A 17,892-nucleotide genomic window follows, 5' to 3' on the forward strand; every position below is an offset into this window, starting at 1 on the left:
TGGCGGGAAGACCCAAGTCCCGGCTTGGTATGACTCATTACCCCTACGTTTGGGTGTGCGGAAACCGAACTTGCATGTGCAGGGAACCTGTCTGGACTGAGCTAGACCTGATGAGCAAATAGCATAATCTCCAGAGATAGGTGCTTAAGGGAATGCACTACACTACCTCTCAGATCGACAAGGAGCTACACATACGGTATATGCCAAAATTTATATGATATGCCTATTTTAGTGCCAGTTTTCATTTCCAAACATTTGTCAGCAGTGTTATATACAGGGAATCACTATCTGTAAAACTACTGGCCCAGGTTATTTAAAAAACAAACAAAAAAACATAAATTACTTTGTGAAAAAGAAAGCGGCCAAATAATAAACAAACTTTAGCCCGGATAGGAAATTGGCTGAAGAAATAAAACCAAACCTTTTACTGCGATGCGCTGTGATAGACAAGTGACCTCTGAGACACAGCCAGACATATTTTCAGCTATACATGTTATATTACCTTAACCATTGTCTCTGTCCTACAGCCATTAAACACTGCCTGGCTGGTTTCCCTACTTGTGTATTAGTTTACTCTACTATTATTCTGTTATATACATTTTGTAGGCCACATTTTGATGGGCTTCTAGTTCCATTAGCAGCAGAATTGTGCATCCAATGGTCAGAGATCACATCGTCTTCCCTCTCACACTGGTATTTTATTCCAATGACCCACGTGGTGCAGTTCCCCTGTGTTTCCTGCCAACCTTTTTCTCCTCAGTTTAATCCACACACCCAGAGCGACCCAGATCTTTAAATTCAGCAATTCTTTCTCAGGTTTCAGCAAGTCATTGGCAGCCGGGGCTATTTTGGGACATTTTTCTCTCTCACTCTCTCTCTCCCTCTGTAGTGCAGATGCAGCTCAGGGAAACGCAGGGAGCATGATAAGAACCCACAGCTATATGTACTGTGAAATCCTCTCTTTCCTACTGAATTCCCTCTTCCCCTCCTCTGATCGCTCCACGAACCGTCTCTCCCTTTCACATCCAGCCTGTGGAGCCTCCTTATCGGGATACCAGTCTTCATTACACGGATTAGTAGACAGCTGCAGCACGGTAAGGACAGCACACTTCATACTGCAGCTTTTTTTTCTAATAATGGGATCTGTGTGGGGAGAGCAATGCTTTCTGTGACCATCTCTTCCCAATCTACCTTTGCTGCCGTAGCAGGCTCAGTCATCTGATCTCCATTTCTCTGCACTTGTAAGTAGTGCTGTTTCCTTCATCTTGTGTGTGCATTTTCTTTGTAGGTGAAAAGACATCTGAGATTTGCATGGCACTCTGCCAGTATTTTATGCTGTGTACCTCAAACATTGCTCTGAAGATTGTCTATTTATCTATCTACATTTGCAAGTACTACAAAGGCCTATTACATGAGTAAGATGTCTATATACATAGTACTAGTGTATGCATCAATCAGTACTCAACCCATAAAGAAATAGTTAATGACTATGCCCGCTCTTCTCTATTCTGCATTGGGTTTTAACCATGACATTACTCGTGCTCATCTTACAGCAGAGCAGATAGGTCCACAATGATGTGTGTGAGCTGAGAAATGCATGACGCAGCACTGCGTGCTAGACACAGGACCCCCACTGAGGAGCTCTGTACAGTAACCTGGTGCTACCCTACAGTCACACAGCAAGCCTGAGGGAACGTGCTGACAGGCTGTAGATATATGCAGATGCTCATTTAAAACAGCAAAAAAATCTTAACAGCTATGCCTCCAGGGGAAATAGGTCTCCCTGGTATTGCTATGTAAGATTACAGTCCAAATGAATCAGCAGTGTCACCAGAATCTCCAGTGCATTGCCTCGGAGGGACAATCTCCATTTCTAATTAGGCCCTGTGCTGTGTGGAACTATTCAGAGATACCATAAGCCTTCTCAGAACTTCAACGGAAATAAATGATGACAAAAACGACTTCACCTACTGATTTATCCAAGGGAAGCATTTTGCCATGGTCACCTACTTGCAACAAATCAATTTATAACATAAATGGCCTGATACAGAGCTGAACACAACTCTTGCATTGCGTGTACAGAACAAAGAGTGTGTATATACGCCCGCATGCAGAACTGCAAGCATTTTCCATTGTGCCCACCCCTTAGCCATATGCTTGGTTTGATACCCATCATCATCATTGTGCCCGTCCCTTAGCCGTATGCTTGGTTTGATACCCATCATCGTGCCCGCCCCTTAGCCATATGCTTGGTTTGATACGCATCATTATCATTAGTGCAAACGTGCGCCAACTCTATACTAGTTAAAAGAGATAAATCCCAAAACAGGTGTTTTTACGCTTCTATCAAACTATTCATAGCCCAGTTGCACAAAATGAACTTTAATATGTGTGACTGTGCTTTCACAGTTGAGTTATGCCTCTTCAGGTTCAAATGTAGATGCAATTAGCAGGCAGAGCCGGAGAGCATGTACAGTCAGAGCCGGAGCAGGGCTCACTGCCGCCCTGTGCCGCCCCCAAACACATGCAGGGGCACTGATAGGGTCGTGGGGAGGGTGCTAATTACCCAGGCACCGGGCTTACTGGAGGGGCCTGGCGGGGGCCCGGGTCCGACTCCGCTGCCCCCTCCCCCCTACCTATCAGCAGCTGGACTGCAGTGGGAGATTGCCCACTGCAGCTGAGCAGCAATAGTCTCCTCTGTGGGGATTTGGACCAGGCTGGGGCAGTCACAGCTCCCCCCTCCCCGGCACGCAGCGCCACTTTGCGGCACAGCAAAAGGTTTTTTCTCTGAGGGGCCGTGGCCACGCCTCCCACAAATAGGCCATGCCCCCTTCACCCGTGCCAGCTTTCTACGGCCATGAACATGTGATGTCTCTCAGGGTCGGCAGGAGAAAGTAGAAAGTTGCCCGGACACTCTGGGTGGCTCTACACCCTGCATGGTGTATGTCCTTTGGATGCTATGAGCAGCACTGCAGCAGCGCTATTGACCATAGGGTGCCATTCCATGCACCATGTTAGCCAGATGCATGGGCCCTGGGGTAGCAACAGTGCCCTCCCTGCAACCCTGTGTACAGTGCAAAAAAATCACAAGATACGCTCACAAGTGAAAACAAGAAAGCAGAATAAAAAGAAACTTAAATACACATGGAGCATTTGTGATTCCACATATATGCTTGAGTCATCTCAATAAAGAAGTAAATGTTTATTTTCTTTCTTGTTGTGGGTAGGAAGTTCCATATTTGCATAAATAATTTCCTTCCTCCATTGACTGATAAAGATTTTCCTTTTCAAGTGATATTATTAACTTTTACATATGTTATAATTTATTGGTATTTTATTTGTATGTTTTTCATGCATTGTACTGTGTATTTACATATTTTATGATTATATTGAGATTAATTATTGACATAATCCTGTTGTGCACACTCTTTATTCCTTTTTTTTTTTTTTTAGTAAACTCCAAAAAGTTTAACTTTTTGGAGTTTAGTACACAGGGGTCAGATCGTAGTCCCCATTGATAATAATGGGGACTGCGATCTGAAGTGCTAATTAACACTTTGCCAGAGATTTCTTTGAAATCTCCTGCATTGTGTCATTAGTACATAGGTACTAAACTGTAGTTTCTGCAAAACATACATACTGCAAAAAAATACTTTAATAGATAGGTGTCTAAGGGCAGAGGAGTAGTGTGGAACCATAGCACCCGGAGAAAGTGCATGTCATAGCGCCCCCCTCCCCTGTACTGACCTGTGCCAGTGGGGTATGGCCAGCCTGTGTGGGAATATTGAAGTGAAGAGAAAAACAGCAGTGGCATTATCATGCTGGGGCATGGAGGTCCCATTGGGGGAATAGAATCTGACATTAAGGGGTAGCTCCTTTGGCACTGCTTTATTTATGTATAGCACCTAGGATCTGACTTTTGCTCCTTTGAATCATTGTTATTAGTCAATAGAGAAGATTGTATGATATATTCTGATAATTTAACTTAAATTGACAGAATACATGTGCTAGAGTGAGATTCCACAGGGTGCACAGCTTATTACTGCAATTACTGCCCCAAGCAGCTATCACTGGAGTGGGAACACCTATGGTAAGCTCCCTTCTCAGCTATGCTCCTACTTCATAAATATACATTGCACCTAAATTAATGTGAGTACTACTAATCATGTTCTGTCTACCACCATTATTATTATTTCAGTTCTCCTAATAGGTTTTAAAAGATCTTTTTAATCTCATACTTTATAATTGATGTTTAGGACTTTACCTCAGATGTGTCACTCATTGAAGCACAATGAATAAATGAGAACAGATGGATCAAACAGGGGAAGGGGAGAGGAAAGTGACAATCAGAGAGGGGTGGTGACAGAAGCCAATAAGAAAGGAGAGATGAGGGGCAAAGACAATTGGAGAGGGTCAGTGACAGCAGCAAATAAGAAAAGGAGAAGGAAGGGGCAAAGAGTTGATCAGAGAGGGGTGGTGACAGAAGCCAAAAAGAAAGAAGTGGACAGAGGCAAAGACCCCATCCCAGAGTAGAGAGAGGAGGGAATTAGAGGTGAGAAGTGAATGTAATCAATCTGACAGGAAAGGGGAGGTGATAGAAGATCACAGAGGAGGGAGGGTCAGAGGGGAGGCAATCTGGGCATCTTGAGGCAGCATGAAATATAGAGACGGATCTCAGATACATAACTTATTTAGGATATAGAGCAAACAAACTAGATAAAACTAACAGGAGGCTGTCATACTGTGCAGTGCCTCATGAATTCCGGAACCCTGAATGGCACCCTTTGTCCATTTTAGCACCCGGAACTCATGCTCCACTGGAACCACCCTTGCTACTCCCTTGTCTAAGGGCCTGATTCGGATTTGGGAATAGAGTAAGAAAGAGAACGTAACTGTGCACCTTAGTAATACCATGTTGCACTGCAGGTGGGGCAGATGTTAGATGTGTAGAGAGATTTAGATTTCGGAGGAAATGTACAAACTGAAATCTATATTACAGTGTAAAAATAAAGCTGACCAGCATTTGTGGGCTACAGGTAAAAGCAGCCAGTATTTACCCCACACGTAAAAAAAAGGTATGTATTTACACCCCTTGCGTCGTAACATAATTTGTCCAGGTACACAGTGACATGCTCTAACTTACTCTATTCCCAAATCTGAATCGGGCAGTCTGTAGGTTTCATTTTGAGGACTCAATATAATTTCCTTTACTTTGGCAAGTCTACAAAGTGCTCTTTTGTCTGCGGAACTTAGCAAGGACATAGTAACCAGCTCCTGCCCTGTTACCTGAGGGGGGCTGCTGCTGCTGGTGGTCTGGCCTAGCACAATGAATCTGGCAGATGCCAGGACTGGTGCATGAGCGGCGGTGGCACTGCGCATGCACATGATACCTGTGTACTGCATTGGTTGCAGCCAGGGGCTGGTTGGCAACTTTCAGGCTAGGGGACAACACAAGCAAGTGGTCCCGGCTTCTGAATGAAAAAATACTGTGACAGAAAACTATAGATCGATAGATAGATAGATAGATAGATAGATAGATAGATAGATAGAGTATGTTATATACATTTACTTTATTTATTAACCATATATAACTGTATATCTATCTAGTGTATATTTGAACATATATATTTAGAAATATATACACCTGTATATATTAATATTAATCTACATACCACACTGCGCTCCCCCTCCACCAATCCACATCCCACACTGTGCTCTCTTTCTCCCATCCACATCCCACACACTGCACTCCCCTTGCCCTAACCACATCCCACACTGTGCTCCCCTTCCCCCATCCACATCCTACACTGTGATCCCCTTCCCCCATCCACATCCTACACTGTGCTCCAATTCCCCTATCCACATCACACACTGTGTTCCCCTTCTCCCATCCACATCCTACACTGCGCTCCTCTTCCCCTATCCACATCCTACACTGTGCTCCCCCTCCCCTATCCACATCCCACACTGTGCTCTCTTTCTCCCATCCATATCCCACACACCACTCCCCTTGCCCTTACCATATCCCACACACTGCTTTCCTTCCCCTTTCCACATCGCACACACTCCACTCCCCTTGCACTAACCATGTCCCACACACTGCTTCCCTTCCACTATCCTCATCGCACACACTGCACTTCCTTTCCCCAATACACATCCATAATGCGCTCCCCTTCCCCTATCCACATCCAACAGACTGTGCTTCCCTTCTCCCATCCACATCCTACACTGTGCTCACCTTCCCCTATCCACATCCCACACTGTGCTTCCTTCCACCATCAACATCCTACACTGCACTCCCCTTCCCCCATCCACATCCCACACTGTGCTCCCCTTCCCCCATCCACATCCTACGCTGTGATCCCCTTCCCCCATCCACATCCTACACTGTGCTCCAATTCCCCATCCACATCCTACACTGTACTCCTCTTCTCCCATCCACATCCTAAACTGCACTCCCCATCCCCCATCCACATCCCACACTGTGCTCCCCTTCTCCCATCCACATCCTACACTGTGCTCCCCTTCCCCCATCCACATCCTACACTGTGATCCCCTTCCCCCATCCACATCCTACACTGTGCTCCAAATCCCCTATCCACATCACACACTGTGCTCTCTTTCTCCCATCCATATCCCACACACTGCACTCCCCTTGCCCTAACCATATCCCACACACTGCTTTCCTTCCCCTTTCCACATCGCACACACTCCACTCCCCTTGCACTAACCATGTCCCACACACTGCTTCCCTTCCCCTATCCACATCGCACACACTCCACTCCCTTTGCACTAACCATGTCCCACACACTGCTCCCCTTCCCCTATCCACATCCCACAGATTGTGCTTCCCTTCTCCCATCCACATCCTACACTGGGCTCACCTTCCCCTATCCACATCCCACACTGTGCTCTCTTTCTCCCATCCACATCCCACACACTGCACTCCCCTTGCCCTAACCATATCCCACACACTGCTTCCCTTCCCCTATCCACATCGCACACACTGCGCTTCCTTTCCCCAATACACATCCATAATGTGCTCCCCTTCCCCTATCCACATCCCACAGACTGTGCTTCCCTTCTCCCATCCACATCCTACATTGTGCTCACCTTCCCCTATCCACATCCCACACTGTGCTCCCTCCCACCATCCACATCCTACACTGCACTCCCCTTCCCCCATCCACATCCCACACTGTGCTCCCCTTCTCCCATCCACATCCTACACTGTGCTCCCCTTCCCCCATCCACATCCTACACTGTGATCCCCTTCCCCCATCCACATCCTACACTGTGCTCCAATTCCCCATCCACATCCTACACTGTACTCCCCTTCTCCCATCCACATCCTACACTGTGCTCCCCTTCCCCAATCCACATCACACACTGTGCTCCCCTTCTCCCATCTACATCCTACACTGTGCTCCCCTTCCCCTATCCACATCACACACTGTGTTCCCCTTCTCCCATCCACATCCTACACTGTGCTCCCCTTCCCCTATCCACATCACACACTGTGTTCCCCTTCTCCCATCCACATCCTACACTGCACTCCCCTTCCCCTATCTACATCATACACTGTGCTCCCCCTACCCTATCCACATCCCACACTGTGCTCTCTTTCTCCCATCCACATCCCACACACTGCACTCCCCTTGCCCTAACCATATCCCACACACTGCTTCCCTTCCCCCATCCACATCGCACACACTGCGCTTCCTTTCCCAAACACACATCCATAATGCGCTCCCCTTCCCCTATCCACATCCCACAGACTGTGCTTCCCTTCTCCCATCCACATCCTACACTGTGCTCACCTTCCCCTATCCACATCCCACACTGTGCTCCCTCCCACCATCCACATCCTACACTGCACTCCCCTTTCCCCATCCACATCCCACACTGTGCTCCCCTTCTCCCATCCACATCCTACACTGTGCTCCCCTTCCCCCATCCACATCCTACACTGTGATCCCCTTCCCCCATCCACATCCAAGACTGTGCTCCAATTCCCCATCCACATCCTACACTGTACTCCTCTTCTCCCATCCACATCCTACACTGTGCTCCAATTCCCTTATCCACATCACACACTGTGTTCCCCTTCTCCCATCCACATCCTACACTGCGCTCCCCTTCCCCTATCCACATCCTACACTGTGCTCCCCCTCCCCTATCCACATCCCACACTGTGCTCTCTTTCTCCCATCCACATCCCACACACTGCACTCCCCTTGCCCTAACCATATTCCACACACTGCTTTCCTTCCCCTTTCCACATCGCACACACTCCACTCCCCTTGCACTAACCATGTCCCACACACTGCTTCCCTTCCCCTATCCACATCGCACACACTGCGCTTCCTTTCCCCTATACACATCCATAATGCGCTTCCTTTCCCCTATACACATCCATAATGCGCTCCCCTTCCCCTATCCACATCCCACAGACTGTGCTTCCCTTCTCCCATCCACATCCTACATTGTGCTCACCTTCCCCTATCCACATCCCACACTGTGCTCCCTCCCACCATCCACATCCTACACTGCACTCCCCTTCCCCCATCCACATCCCACACTGCGCTCCCCTTCTCCCATCCACATCCTACACTGTGCTCCCCTTCCCCCATCCACATCCTACACTGTGATCCCCTTCCCCCATCCACATCCTACACTGTGCTCCAATTCCCCATCCACATCCTACACTGTACTCCCCTTCTCCCATCCACATCCTACACTGTGCTCCCCTTCCCCAATCCACATCACACACTGTGCTCCCCTTCTCCCATCTACATCCTACACTGTGCTCCCCTTCCCCTATCCACATCACACACTGTGTTCCCCTTCTCCCATCCACATCCTACACTGTGCTCCCCTTCCCCTATCCACATCACACACTGTGTTCCCCTTCTCCCATCCACATCCTACACTGCACTCCCCTTCCCCTATCCACATCATACACTGTGCTCCCCCTACCCTATCCACATCCCACACTGTGCTCTCTTTCTCCCATCCACATCCCACACACTGCACTCCCCTTGCCCTAACCATATCCCACACACTGCTTCCCTTCCCCCATCCACATCGCACACACTGCGCTTCCTTTCCCCAACACACATCCATAATGCGCTCCCCTTCCCCTATCCACATCCCACAGACTGTGCTTCCCTTCTCCCATCCACATCCTACACTGTGCTCACCTTCCCCTATCCACATCCCACACTGTGCTCCCTTCCACCATCCACATCCTACAATGCCCTCCCCTTCCCCCATCCACATCCCACAGACTGTGCTCCCCTTCTCCCATCCACATCCTACACTGTGCTCCCCTTCCCCATCCACATCCTACACTGTGATCCCCTTCCCCCATCCAATGTAGGATGTGGATGGGGAATTGGAGCACTGTGCTCCAATTCCCCATCCACATCCTACATTGTACTCCCCTTCTCCCATCCACATCCTACACTGCACTCCCCTTCCCCCATCCACATCCCACACTGTGCTCCCCTTCTCCCATCCACTTCCTACACTGTGTTCCCCTTCCCCCATCCACATCCTACACTGTGATCCCCTTCCCCCATCCACATCCCACACTGTGCTCCCCTTCCGCCATCCACATCCTACACTGTGCTCCCCTTCTCCCATCTACATCCTACACTGTGCTCCCCTTCCCCTATCCACATCACACACTGTGTTCCCCTTCTCCCATCCACATCCTACACTGCGCTCCCCTTCCCCTATCCACATCCTACACTGTGCTCCCCCTCCCCTATCCACATCCCACACTGTGCTCTCTTTCTCCCATCCACATCCCACACACTGCACTCCACTTGCCCTAACCATATCCCACACACTGCTTCCCTTCCCCTATCCACATCGCACACACTGCACTCCCCTTGCACTAACCATATCCCACACACTGCTTCCCTTCCCCTATCCACATCGCACACACTGCACTTCCTTTCCCCTATACACATCCATAATGCACTCCCCTTCCCCTATCCACATCCCACAGACTGTGCTTCCCTTCCCCCATCCACATCCCACACTGTGCTCCCCTTCTCCCATCCACATCCTACACTGTGCTCCCCTTCCCCCATCCACATCCTACACTGTGATCCCCTTCCCCCATCCACATCCTACACTGTGCTCCAATTCCCCATCCACATCCTACACTGTGCTCCCCTTCCCCTTACCACATCACACACTGTGCTCCCCTATTCCCATCCACATCCTATACGGTGTTCCCCTTCTCCCATCCACATCCTACACTGTGCTCCCCTTCCCCTATCCACATCCCACACTGTGCTCCCCTTCTCCCATCCACATCCCACACTGTGCTCCCCTTCTCCCATCCACATCCTACACTGTGCTCCCCTTCCCCCATCCACATCCTACACTGTGATCCCCTTCCCCCATCCACATCCTACACTGTGCTCCAATTCCCCATCCACATCCTACACTGTACTCCCCTTCTCCCATCCACATCCTACACTGTGCTCCCCTTCCCCTTACCACATCACACACTGTGCTCCCCTTTTCCCATCTACATCCTATACGGTGTTCCCCTTCTCCCATCCACATCCTACACTGTACTCCCCTTCTCCCATCCACATCCTACACTGTGCTCCCCTTCCCCTTACCACATCACACACTGTGCTCCCCTTTTCCCATCTACATCCTATATGGTGTCCCCCTTCTCCCATCCACATCCTACACTGTAATCCCCTTCCCCCATCCACATCCTACACTGTGATCCCCTTCCCCCATCCACATCCCACACTGTGCTCCCCTTCCGCTATCCACATCCTACACTGTGCTCCCCTTCTCCCTTCTACATTCTACACTGTGCTCCCCTTCCCCTATCCACATCACACACTGTGTTCCCCTTCTCCCATCCACATCCTACACTGCGCTCCCCTTCCCCTATCCACATCCTACACTGTGCTCCCCCTCCCCTATCCACATCCCACACTGTGCTCTCTTTCTCCCATCCACATCCCACACACTGCACTCCACTTGCCCTAACCATATCCCACACACTGCTTGCTTTCCCCTATCCACATCGCACACACTGCACTCCCCTTGCACTAACCATATCCCACACACTGCTTCCCTTCCCCTATCCACATCGCACACACTGCACTTCCTTTCCCCTATACACATCCATAATGCGCTCCCCTTCCCCTATCCACATCCCACAGACTGTGCTTCCCTTCCCCCATCCACATCCCACACTGTGCTCCCCTTCTCCCATCCACATCCTACACTGTGCTCCCCTTCCCCCATCCACATCCTACACTGTGATCCCCTTCCCCCATCCACATCCTACACTGTGCTCCAATTCCCCATCCACATCCTACACTGTGCTCCCCTTCCCCTTACCACATCACACACTGTGCTCCCCTTTTCCCATCCACATCCTATACGGTGTTCCCCTTCTCCCATCCACATCCTACACTGTGCTCCCCTTCCCCTATCCACATCCCACACTGTGCTCCCCTTCTCCCATCCACATCCCACACTGTGCTCCCCTTCTCCCATCCACATCCTACACTGTGCTCCCCTTCCCCCATCCACATCCTACACTGTGATCCCCTTCCCCCATCCACATCCTACACTGTGCTCCAATTCCCCATCCACATCCTACACTGTACTCCCCTTCTCCCATCCATATCCTACACTGTGCTCCCCTTCCCCTTACCACATCACACACTGTGCTCCCCTTTTCCCATCTACATCCTATATGGTGTTCCCCTTCTCCCATCCACATCCTACACTGTGCTCCCCTTCCCCTATCCACATCACACACTGTGTTCCCCTTCTCCCATCCATGTCCTACACTGCGCTCCCCTTCCCATATCCACATCCTACACTCTGCTCCCCCTCCCCTATCCACATCCCACACACTGGGCTTCCCTTCTCCCATCCACGTCCCACACACTGCACTCCCATTCCCCCATCCACATCCCACACACTGCACTACCCTTCTAACATCCACGTCCCACTCTGCGCTCCCCTTCCTCCATCAACATCCCACACACTGCACTCCCCTTCTCCCATCGACATCCTACACTGCACTACCCTTCCCCTATCAGCATCCTAGCATTCCCGCTATGCTGTTTTAGCGGGGTGCTGCGCCCTGCCCTCCTTCTGTAGCGCCCTGCCCTCCTTCAGGAAGGCAGAAAGCACCCTGCCCTCATCACGCAGCGCCCTGCTAAGACAGCCTGCTGGTGCCATCTCCACCCATGGGTCGCAGTGTCTCGTGGGTGGGGAAATGTGCGGTGACCCAGTCACCACCAGTGAATAGACGCTGGGCGCTTGCGCCGGGCATCTATTCTACCTGTCAGCAGCGTTTGGGGGCTGCCCAGCGTGTCCGCAAGGGCCGGGCATGCCCCCAAGAGTGATGGAAAGGGGACGCAACTTATAGACACACCCCCTTTTCAAGGAACACCCCCCCCCTTTTTGGGTGCATGCTTATGTGCCCTGCCTGCTGCCAGAGCTAGAGTGACAACTGCTTCCTGCACTCCCCTTCTCCCGTCCAAATCTCACACACTGCACTCCCCTTCTCCCATCCTACACTGCTCTCCCCTTCCCCTTTCTACATCCCATATTGTGCCCCCCTTCTCCCATCCACATCCCATACTGTGCTCTCCATTTCCCATCCACAACCCTTAATGCACTCCTCTTCCCCTATCCACATCACACACTGTTTTCCCCTTCTCCAATCCACATCCTACATTGTGCTCCCCTTCCCCTATCCACATCACACACTGTATTCCCCTTCTCCCATCCACATCCTGCATTGCGCTCCCCTTCTTCCATCCACATCCCACACACTGCACTACCCTTCTCACAGATTCAGATTCCATCTACATCCCACTCTGCTCTCCCCTTCACCCATCCACATCCCACACACTGCACTACCCTTCTCCCATCCACATCCAACACACTGCACTCCCCGTCTCCCATCCACATCCTACACTGGACTCTCCTTCCCCTTTCTACATCCCATATTGTGCTCCCTTTCTCCCACCCACATCTCACAAACTATGCTCCCCTTCTCCCATCCACATCCTATACGCTGCGCCCCCCTTCACCATTTACATCCCATACTGTGCTCCCCATCTCCCATCCACAACACACAATGCGCTCCCCTTCCCATATCAACATTCAGACCCACACAGGGCTCCATCCCATTCCCCAATACACATCCCACAAAGGGTTCCCTCATCTTCACCCTTGTGTTACCATTCCCCTCCAACTAATACCGCAGCATAAAATAAAATAGCCTTACCCCCCGGCGGTCGTGGCTACCCTTACTGTACTGCACTTACATAGAAGTGACATAAAATTCCACCCCACGGCTGCTGCTGGATGGTACGTTGGCTGAGCACTGGGTTGGGGGCGTGGCTGCTTGATGATGACTCCTCGGACCACTGACTGAAAGATCTAAGTCATCAGGCAGTGCTGCTCACCCTCTGAAGGTACGAGTGGCTGTCTTATTAAAGACAGTCACAGATTCTGATGCCGGACAATTCTAGGGGTCGCCTGTGTGGTGCCGTGGTGGATATTGATGGCGGCACTGCGGGAGGCGATCAACGAGGGACAAGGATAGCATCAGTGGCAGTTCTAGGGTGCCGGCGAGGTGACTGCGGCCACGCCCTCATGCCGCAGTGCCCCGGGCTATAGCACTGCTTGCCAGCCCGTAGAACCGTCACTGGTACAGGGTAAGAGACAGAAGACAATGGTAAAACACACATTTGCATGGGGAGAATGGGCTGAATCTAGGAAACAGCTGCTAAAAGTCTCTCCTAGTAGAAATTGAAGGTGAATGTAAAGTCTAGACAGGTACTTACAGTACTTCATCAATGTATCAGATGTCTGTCACTGACTTGCCTGCATTCACATTCCACACACTGTACTCCCCTTGCCCTAACCACATCCCACACTGTTTTCCCCTTCTCCCATCCACATCCTACATTGTGCTCCCCTTCCCTTATCCACATCACACACTGTATTCCCCTTCTCCCATCCACATCCCACACACTGCACTCCCCTTGCCCTAACCACATCCCACATACTGCTTCCCTTCCCCTATCCACATCCCACACACTGCTTCCCTTCCCCTATCAACATCACACACTGTGTTCCCCTTCTCCCATCCACATCCTACATTGTGCTCCCCTTCCACTATCCACATCCCACACACTGTGCTCCCCTTCCCCATTCCCAGTGGTTCCATAACTATTTTGAACCACGGCACCCTAGAGTATCAGCATTGTTTTCAAGGTACCCCTAAGCCAAAAGTTTGTTATTGAGAAATTCAGAAAAAAAATGTAGTGAAGTAGTACAGTGAAGTAAATTGTGCTTACCTGCCATCCTTAGGTTTGGTTATATAGTGGTGGACAGGTTTGTGCTTCTGTTTGTCCACATATTTACATTACATTGACCATAAAGAATTTGATTTGGTGCTGGATCACCAACCTGAGGCACCCCTGCAAGTGTCCCAAGGCACCCCAGAGAGCTGTGACGCACAGTTTGGGAACCACTGCCCCATACATATCCCACACACTGCGCTCCCCTTCACCATCCACATCCTACATTGTGCTCCCCTTCCCCATCCATATCCTACACTGTGCTCCCCTTCCCCTATCAACATCACACACTGTGTTCCCCTTCTCCCATCCACATCCTACATTGTGCTCCCCTTCCACTATCCACATCCCACACACTGTGCTCCCCTTCCCCATTCCCAGTGGTTCCATAACTTTTTTGAACCACGGCACCCTAGAGTATCAGCATTGTTTTCAAGGTACCCCTAAGCCAAAAGTTTGTTATTGAGAAATTCAGAAAAAAAATGTAGTGAAGTAGTACAGTGAAGTAAATTGTGCTTACCTGCCATCCTTAGGTTTGGTTATATAGTGGTGGACAGGTTTGTGCTTCTGTTTGTCCACATATTTACATTACATTGACCATAAAGAATTTGATTTGGTGCTGGATCACCAACCTGAGGCACCCCTGCAAGTGTCCCAAGGCACCCCAGAGAGCTGTGACGCACAGTTTGGGAACCACTGCCCCATACATATCCCACACACTGCGCTCCCCTTCACCATCCACATCCCATACACTGCACTACCCTTCTCCCATCCACATCCCACTCTGCGCTCCCCTTCACCTATCCACACCCACACACTGCACTCCCCTTCCCCCATCCACATCCCACACACTGCACTACCTATCTCCCATCCACATCCCACACTGCGCTCCCCTTCCCCTATCAGCATCCTAGTGTTCCCGCTACACTGTTTTAGCGGGGTGCTACGCCATGCCCTCCTTCTGGAGCACTCTGCCCTCCTTCTGGAGGGCAAAAGCACCCTGCACTCACCACGCAGCACCCCGCTAAGACAGCCTGCGAGTGCCATCTCCACCCATGGGTCGCAATGTCCCGTGGGTGGGGAAATGTGCGGTGACCCGGTCAATAGAATAGACACTGGGCGCATGTGCCCGGCATCTACTCTACATGTCAGCAGCGCTTGGGGGCTGCCCAGCATGTCCGTAAGTGCGTCCCCAAGAGTGATGTCTTATAGACACGCCCCCTTTTCAATGACCCCGCCCCCCTTTTTGGGTGCATGCTTAGGTGCCCTCTCTAGCTCCGGCGCCCTGCCTGCTGCCAGAGCTAGAGTGAACACTGCATCCTACACACTGCACTCCCCTTCTCCCATCCAAATCCCACACACTGCACTCCCCTTCTCTCGTCCACATCCTACACTGTGCTCCCCTTCCCCTATCTACATCCCACACATTTCCCCCCTTCTCCCATCCACATCCTGCACTGCACTCCCCTTCTCCCATCCACATCCCACACATTGCTCCCCTTCCCCTATCCACATCCCACACACTGAGCTCCCCTTCTCCCATCCACATCCTACACACTGCGCTCCCTTCTCCCATCCACATCCTACATTGTGCTCCCCTTCCCCATCCATATCCTACACTGTGCTCCCCTTCCCCTATCAACATCACACACTGTGTTCCCCTTCTCCCATCCACATCCTACATTGTGCTCCCCTTCCACTATCCACATCCCACACACTGCGCTCCCCTTCCCCATTCCCAGTGGTTCCATAACTTTTTTGAACCACGGCACCCTAGAGTATCAGCATTGTTTTCAAGGTACCCCTAAGCCAAAAGTTTGTTATTGAGAAATTCAGAAAAAAAATGTAGTGAAGTAGTACAGTGAAGTAAATTGTGCTTACCTGCCATCCTTAGGTTTGGTTATATAGTGGTGGACAGGTTTGTGCTTCTGTTTGTCCACATATTTACATTACATTGACCATAAAGAATTTGATTTGGTGCTGGATCACCAACCTGAGGCACCCCTGCAAGTGTCCCAAGGCACCCCAGAGAGCTGTGACGCACAGTTTGGGAACCACTGCCCCATACATATCCCACACACTGCGCTCCCCTTCACCATCCACATCCCATACACTGCACTACCCTTCTCCCATCCACATCCCACTCTGCGCTCCCCTTCACCATCCACATCCCATACACTGCACTACCCTTCTCCCATCCACATCCCACTCTGCGCTCCCCTTCACCTATCCACACCCACACACTGCACTCCCCTTCCCCCATCCACATCCCACACACTGCACTACCTATCTCCCATCCACATCCCACACTGCGCTCCCCTTCCCCTATCAGCATCCTAGTGTTCTCGCTACACTGTTTTAGCAGGGTGCTGTGCCCTGCCCTCCTTCTGGAGCACTCTGCCCTCCTTCTGGAGGGCAAAAGCACCCTGCGCTCACCACGCAGCACCCCGCTAAGACAGCCTGCGAGTGCCATCTCCACCCATGGGTCGCAATGTCCCGTGGGTGGGGAAATGTGCGGTGACCCGGTCAATAGAATAGACACTGGGCGCATGTGCCCGGCATCTATTCTACATGTCAGCAGCGCTTGGGGGCTGCCCAGCATGTCCGTATAAGTGCGCCCCCAAGAGTGATGTCTTATAGACACGCCCCCTTTTCAATGACCCCGCCCCCCTTTTGGGGTGCATGCTTAGGTGCCCTCTCTAGCCTCGGCGCCCTGCCTGCTGCCAGTGCTAGAGTGAACACTGCATCCTACACACTGCACTCCCCTTCTCCCATCCAAATCCCACACACTGCACTCCCCTTCTCTCGTCCACATCCTACACTGTGCTCCCCTTCCCCTATCTACATCCCACACATTTCCCCCCTTCTCCCATCCACATCCTACACTGCACTCCCCTTCTCCCATCCACATCCCACACATTGCTCCCCTTCTCGCACCCACATCCTACACTGCGCTCCCATTCCCCTATCCACATCCTACACACTGCGCTCCCCTTCTCCCATCCACATCCCACACACTGCACTCCCCTTCTCCTTTCTACATCCCATACTGTGCTCCCCTTTTCCCATCCACATCCTACACTGTGCTCCACTTCCCCTATCCACATCCCACACATTGTTCCCTTTTTCCCATCCACATCCCACACACTGCACTCCCCTTCTCCTATCCACATCCCACACATTGCTCCCTTCTCGCACCCACATCCTACACTGCGCTCCCTTTCTGCTATCCACATCCTATACACTGCGCTCCCCTTCTCCCATCCACAGCCCAAACACTCGGCTCCCCTTCCCCTTTCTACATCCCATACTGCGCTCCCCTTCCCCATCCACATCCCACACACTGCACTCCCCTTCTATCCGCATCCCACACATTGCTCCCCTTCTCACACCCACATCCCATACTGCGCTCCCCGTCTCCTATCCACATTCTACATACTGCGCTTCCCTTCTCCAATCCACATCCCTCACACTGCACTCCCTTTCCCCTATCCACATACCACACATTGCG

The 17,892-nt window shown here is 51.0% G+C and overlaps 1 protein-coding gene across 1 annotated transcript in view; it reads left to right on the forward strand.

Moving 5' to 3' along the window:
- The first annotated feature begins 1,004 nt into the window (after positions 1-1,004).
- The window catches only part of AMMECR1 (AMMECR nuclear protein 1), a 216,607-nt gene continuing 199,719 nt past the window's right edge, over positions 1,005-17,892 (forward strand). Inside the window, exon 1 of the mRNA XM_088482851.1 lies at positions 1,005-1,094. The gene's annotated coding sequence lies outside the window, so the exon portion shown is untranslated. The remainder of the gene's footprint in view (positions 1,095-17,892) is intronic.

Source organism: Taudactylus pleione, unplaced genomic scaffold, assembly GCF_031769625.1.
Source record: "Taudactylus pleione unplaced genomic scaffold, aTauple2 ptg000296l, whole genome shotgun sequence".
Lineage (NCBI taxonomy): Eukaryota > Metazoa > Chordata > Amphibia > Anura > Myobatrachidae > Taudactylus > Taudactylus pleione.